Source organism: Fulmarus glacialis, unplaced genomic scaffold (genome assembly GCF_000690835.1).
Source record: "Fulmarus glacialis isolate BGI_N327 unplaced genomic scaffold, ASM69083v1 scaffold27478, whole genome shotgun sequence".
In the NCBI taxonomy this organism is placed as follows: Eukaryota; Metazoa; Chordata; class Aves; order Procellariiformes; family Procellariidae; genus Fulmarus; species Fulmarus glacialis.
Window position 1 is genome coordinate 423 of NW_009228038.1, and position 6,601 is coordinate 7,023.

Consider the following 6,601-nt stretch of genomic DNA (forward strand, 5'->3'; position numbering starts at 1 on the left):
GGAAACTGTAGAAGGAAGTGGAAGGTTTCATTGCGCTTTGCAAGAACTGCAAGGCACTACATCTTTATTGAAGCTCAGTGATAAAATCCCGGAATACTTATTGCCAGAAACGATGTGCTCATGTGTTGTGACCCCCTCCACTGATGAACAAGCCCTGCAAAGGCAGAGAGCCGTGCCGGCAGGGCGAGCGGAGTCCTCCTGACCGATCATCGTCCAAGCGTGTGCTTTGCCGGCAGTGCAGCCCTTCTGCTTGCAGCTTGGGGTTTTGTGCAAGTGCTGTTAATAGAAAAGAAGGAAAAGAGGACAAAATAAAAGTTAAAGTATGTTAAAATTAGAAGAAAGTGATGCTAAATGGTGGCGTTGTTACAAACTGTATTTGTGTTCCCTTCATGAAGACATCTCTTGTAGTCTTATATCAGAATATTAAGTAGCACTCTTCTTGGTGGCTTACATTGAAGTGAAACTTTTGGGGGGGAGGAGGGGGAAGAGCTGTATGTAGTCATCAGTATGAGGCCTCAGAGGGACTCAGCATCCAGAGCAATCAGATTTTGTCCAAATATAACTTCTCCCTCAGTGTACTTGATCTGAGCATTTGGTTCAAAGTGAACAAGGTGCCGTTAGGGAGGTTTGGGTGCGAACGTGTAGCACACTAGGTGTCCTGTGGTTCTGGTCCATCTTTGTTTTCCCCTGAGATGTTGTTTGTCTGCCAGCAGGACAAGAAACTTGGCGGTTTGAAACTGTGATCTCAGGTCCATTTTCAGCCCTCCCGTTCCCTCCTCTCCCCAATAGTTCCAGTACCCAGTGTTCATTTTCCTATTCCTGCTTCATTGTCAGGCCTCTAAACGCTTTGTGCGCTCCTAGGCAACATAATTCCCTTACTTAAGGCATTTCCCAAAGAACTAGTATGTTCTGTTAGGGTTGTGAAAGCTATATGCTTCCTTCACCTAATTCATTATAAATATCGGTGTGGATGAATTGGACAATGAGAAGCATATTCTTTTTTTAGCCATATATGCTGAACGTTGGTGGTGTATTAGGCCTAACAGTATTTCAGGCTTCCGTAATTTCATTTTCCTGGGCAGTTCTCAGTGCCATCGCTTTAAATTATGTCTTTGTTGGACAGAATTGTTTCTAGGGAAAATGACTAAAACACTAACCAGTGGCACAATCTAATTTTTTTCTTTTCCTTTCTAAAAAAAAAATACTTCTACCCGTTACACGATGTAAGCTTGGTTTTGGTACGTTTCTGCACGACTAATGTGGCAAGGCTGAAGGAATAGAAAATTACCTTTTGACATCTTTTATGTTAATGTTGCTGTGTTAAAGCAAAGAAAGTTTTAAATAAACTTTGCTTCCTTTTCCCTACCCTATATGGATTTAAGTTTAACTTCTTCCTGAAACTAGATGATAAAAGAAAATCTGGAAACTTTTTTTTTCTTTTAAGAAAGCAAGAAGGAATTAATTTTACTGCTATTTTGTTTGCATGTTTATTATGCTCCGTAGTTGGTTTTGTATTATGGAAGCCCCCAGCCTGCCTTTGTGGACCAGGATTCCAGCACATTAGGAGCTGTAAAAGCACAAAATGGAAAATATGATCTCTGTCTCTAAATATTTTAGCCTAAGTATAAGGGGAAAAAATAGATAAATCCAGAAAAAACTTAACCTCCCTCATCCCCACTAGAGAAAACAGTGACAGATTTAGTGCTCACCTTTATGTTACTAAGTCAGTTGCTATGAGTCGGTTTTGAGAATCCCTCAGGTGCTGTAGCAGGGAGTACTTACCTTACAGCGTACAGTCTGCCCTTTATTCCAAGAGCTTTTTTTTTTTTTTTTTAAGATTAATTTTACCTGCTGCAAAGTTACTGCTAAAATCAGCAGCAGATGCTGTCCGAAGATGGTAATGTGTTTTCGATTGCCTTAGATAGGTGCCAGAGTCACTCTGTAGATGCACCTTGTCTCATCTCGGTATTTGGGTGGTAAAACCTACTAAGGTGAAATAGATTGAGCAATGTTATATTGCAGAAATCTTACTAATCACAGCTGTTACCATGACACAAATTTTCTGTAGCTAACATTGTGACTGGCTGCAATTTTCTTTTGCCAAAGTCTTTGAGCAGTTCGTCATTTTTGCCTGTGTTTTCACCTTGCTTGAAGGATTTTGCACTTTTTTTTTTTGGCAGTAGTTTACAAAGGAGGTCACATTTAGGAGTTGTTTGGGAGAAGCTTTGTTTCTATGACCTTTATTTAGAAAAAAAGAAAAAAAATCACATACAAGAAAGCCCCATGACTTGTCTCTGGATATTTAAAGGCATAAAATCCTAATTCAGATCAGATTTAAATTTTCAAGCATTTTTATGGAATGTAGCATGTACTTTTTGCTTTCTGAAAGTTGAGGACCCATGTAAACATTTCTAGGTCCTGATGCTAAAACATTGCTTAAGCAGTAAAATTATTGCTTAAGGGTTCTTACCCTAATGTATATGGGCTAGATTTGTAGGAGAAGGAAAACTCTTAGAATATCTAAACGAGAAAATAAAAAAATAGATTAGGTGCTTATTAACTGTGTCTGACTGGAGCCTGCAAGATAGTTAGGTGATTGCTGCCGAGATCTAACATGTGCTGTGCTTGTCATGTCGCATCGTTTTGTCCTGATGGAGCTTTCAAGAATGGCACTGGGGAGCTGCTCGGTTGTGGAGTTCCCACTTTCTTGTCTCTGCATTCGGCAGTGATCTGACTGGAAATAGCCAAGGGAAAAGTGGATTTTTTTCCATGCCTGACAAATACCTTTCTAGAAAACAAGTTGATACCCAAGCAAAAAATGAACCTTAGTATGGAATGACAGTGTGATGCAGGAACCAGTTAATGCCAAAATTAGGAAAAATATATAGCAATCCTTTGAATTCTTTAAACTTCATGTATGTACAGAGAGGTCTTGCTTCAGTGAGTGTTGATGAAGCGTTCTGATTCTTTATTTCATTTGTGCCAGTAGACTCAGTTCTTCGGACTTTCTTCAGTAGCTTGACAAGCTGAGTTGCCACTAGGTATACTCCCATTCAAAGACAGAGATGTTGAGCGGAAGATGAAAGGTACAATCAAAAGCTCACACCCGGCTGAAACTTTTAGAGGAACTGAATACTACCACAGATGCAGCTCTGTTCCAGTTTGAATGCAAAGTCATTTGCATTCAACTGCAGCAGATTATTAACTTTACCTTTTTAACAGTTATGCAGGCCGTAATACCAAAATACATCACGACAGAGTAGTTAAATGCTGTAGAAGTGAAAAGGGGTAATTTCTACGGAAATTCAGAGTCTTGATGAATGCTCCTATCACCTTGATATGAAGGAGATGGTTGGTGCACACCTCTGTTTTGTTTCCTGGTGGTTGAAACCTTGACCTTGTCAAAGCCATTAGCAAAACTCCCATTGACTTCCCAAGGGTTCAGCTATTTGTGTTTTCAGAGGAGTTTGAGTAACACTGCGCTAACAAGCAAAGGATGTGTGAGTGGAAGTAGGGTGTTTGTTGGGTTCAGACGCCCGTGTTGCTGTGAGAACTAGAATGAGGAAGAAGTTCACACTTCCCGTTTGAAAAATAATAATAAACAAATACAAGATTTTCCTTCTCTTTTGGCTGTTCAGTTTGCTTTTTCTTGACTTGGGGAGTTTGTTGTGAAGACTGGGAAGTGATAAGAGCTGATGGCTGACCCATTACCTCTACTTCTGTCTGTTACCCAGACCAGTAGCTTACCCTGTCACTAACTTGTATTATTAACATGCTCGGGAATAGCATTGCTGGTGGAAGAATTTGTACAGCGTAAAACAGCTGTGAATTTACACTGCTATCCTACAAATTTACTATAAATCTCGGTTGAAATATATGTTTTGATACAAAGAATTGTATCAACAATTAGAAAGATCTACATGTGCAGACAAAAAGCTAAACTATATCCTGTGGACTTTGCAATCTATGATCTGAACATCCTTTCATTATGTGTTGTGTTTGGCTGCCCAACTATGTAGCTAGAAAGTTGAAAAGCTCAAAGTTTTATGTATTGTACAATCTGAACATTTGTCAGTATAGTGCAGTGTAACTTGTTTGAAAATACTTACGGTTAGCTGTAGAAATTTTCAAGACAAAAAAAAAAAGTAAATCGCTGCTTTTGTCAAGACTTGGATGAAATATTCTGTGTGTATCTCTTGATTGAAATGCTGTTGCTGAGAACAGTGTTACAGGCAGCTGTCTTGTGAATACAAATATGAAGGGAGAACAAACAATCGTGAAGGACTATTTAAATTAGTTCTGTAGCCTTTCTACACAAAGTAATTTGGTCTTTTGCTGTCTATTCTCCTGAGCAGCTGCATTTTGATGTTTAACTTTTAACATTAAATATAATATTAAACTAAAAAGTATTTTTAGCCAGTGCTAGGGTTGTAGTTAGCATGCTACTAACGTGTCTAGAAATAGTCGTAACTTTTAAAAGAAACAAACAATGTCAACAGTTCTGAGAAATCTTCTTTTTCAAACTAACTTCTTTTAGGTGGTTTCTTTGGATTTTATGCCTACAATTGTATTTTCTGCTAAATTGATAGAACTTCCTTACTTAGTCAATACACCAAGGTATAGAACCATTTATTCGCTATAAAGTTTGCATGGGTTTGGTTTTGCAATACAAATTCTATTGCCTAGAGTTTCCAAAAAGATCAAGGGTTGTTATGCCAGCCTTGGACCAGATAAGTGGGATTTAGGCTGGCTGGCTGACTGACTTCAGACTTTAGTCTGTGACCCGAAACAGCTTGAATCTGCATGTGGTACAGACAAAGACAGGAAACAATACTGCAGAGAGCTAGCATGACTCGCGGGCAGTTGTGCAGCAAGTACATAGAATAGTGCAAATACACTCCCTGTCGCCTCATCTGCAACCAAGTTGTTCATTACTAGGGGACACTTCAGGGCCTGAAGACTCCAAGCAGGATTTAGGACCCTGGTACAGCAGCCATTTCAAAATCGTGCAGGGTTTATCTTCACGGTAGCAGCAGCTTGTTCATCCGGCATAGGTAATGTAACCTGCAGGGCAGCGGGAATGAGCCTGACCTCTGTAGTTATATCCCTGGTGAAGTTCTGGTGGGATGTGTCTGACCAGTGCATTGTCTTGGCAGCTCCACCACAGATCATTTCATATCTCAGAGATAGGAAAACAATCACATTTTAAAACAACCAGGGTGTTGCTGAGCTAGGTGAAAAAAAAAAAAAAAATATTTGGCAACAAGGACTGTTAATTTTTTTTTTTTTTAAAAAGTTCGTAAGGTCTTGAGTTTGCAAACTGTAGCACAGCTGCTGTCACACTTGACAGATCAGTTGGCCTTTTCATTTCCTTCTTTTCTGTTTAAACATTTAAATGTGCTTTCTCTTTCTTCCTGAAATTGAGTTTTAGCAGTGTCTGTTAACCAGAAGCTGAGAGGCCAGGAGAAGAAGATGTTGCTTGGAAGGCACGTGATTTGGATTGAACAGTAGAAGTGTGGGGAACTGGTGAGGTTAAAATGTTGAACCCATGAAAGTGATGTGCAGGAGAGTGGAAAGGATAAAGTTAAGACTAAGCACAGCCTGGATGAAATTGTGGGATTGTGTCGGGTGCACGTATACTTGATTAGTCTGCATTCTCACTGCAGAACAGGTAAATTGCCAGTTTTGATTTGCACGTGTATCATAACTATGTCTTGTTAATTTAGATTTGGAGTATCTTTGAACTTGTGCTGAAATTTGGTCTGCGTGGGTGGAAAGCAGGCTAAGACATCTTTAGTAGTTACATGCCGCATGATTGTATATGTGTGCTTTTAAGGCAAGTGTATTCGTGAGTATTAGTGTTGTCAGATTTTGACCTTTTTATATAAGATATGGTAGTTCTGGGTGCAAAAAACACCCCTAAAAATGCATTTGTGTACCCAAGTTGTTGAAAAATGAGTTCATATTGAGAAACACAGCTGAAACAGGATAAAGTGGCATTTCATAGAATTCAGATGAAACTGGATTACAGCTAAAACTGAAGTTGATACAAATGGTTGGTGTTCAGAGGGAATTGGGTGTCTCCTTCATTCTGATATCTTGTGTGATATCTGCTGGGTTTTCTTCCAGTGGTTTATATATGCTAGGTTGTATTGGTAGGATGGGGATTCACAGTATGGAAATAACCATAATTCATCAGAGGATTTGGCATTGACAGATTAAACGTACACCTTTTTTCTGGAATGGCAATAAATGAAAATGCATACTTTTTCTTCGCTTACAGTGGGGAAGACATGTAAGAAGTTTGACAAAGGATGTAGTTTCTGTGATGTAGCTGCTGTAGAGTAATTGCAGATCTTAAGCTGTATGTATTACTAAGAATCTCAATAGTAAGAGTTACTGTAGGAAATTCAAAAAGGACGTCATATTCTTATTCAATACTTTTTTAAGAAAGCGTTCCCTTAAATGCCGTCTTTGAAGTACTGTATTTGCGGAGAGGGTAAACATTATGTATATGGATTTTTCTTTAATCTTTTCCTATGTATTATTCTTTAAAATGATGAAGACCTTTGTAAACCAATGACCAAGACATAATTCTGTT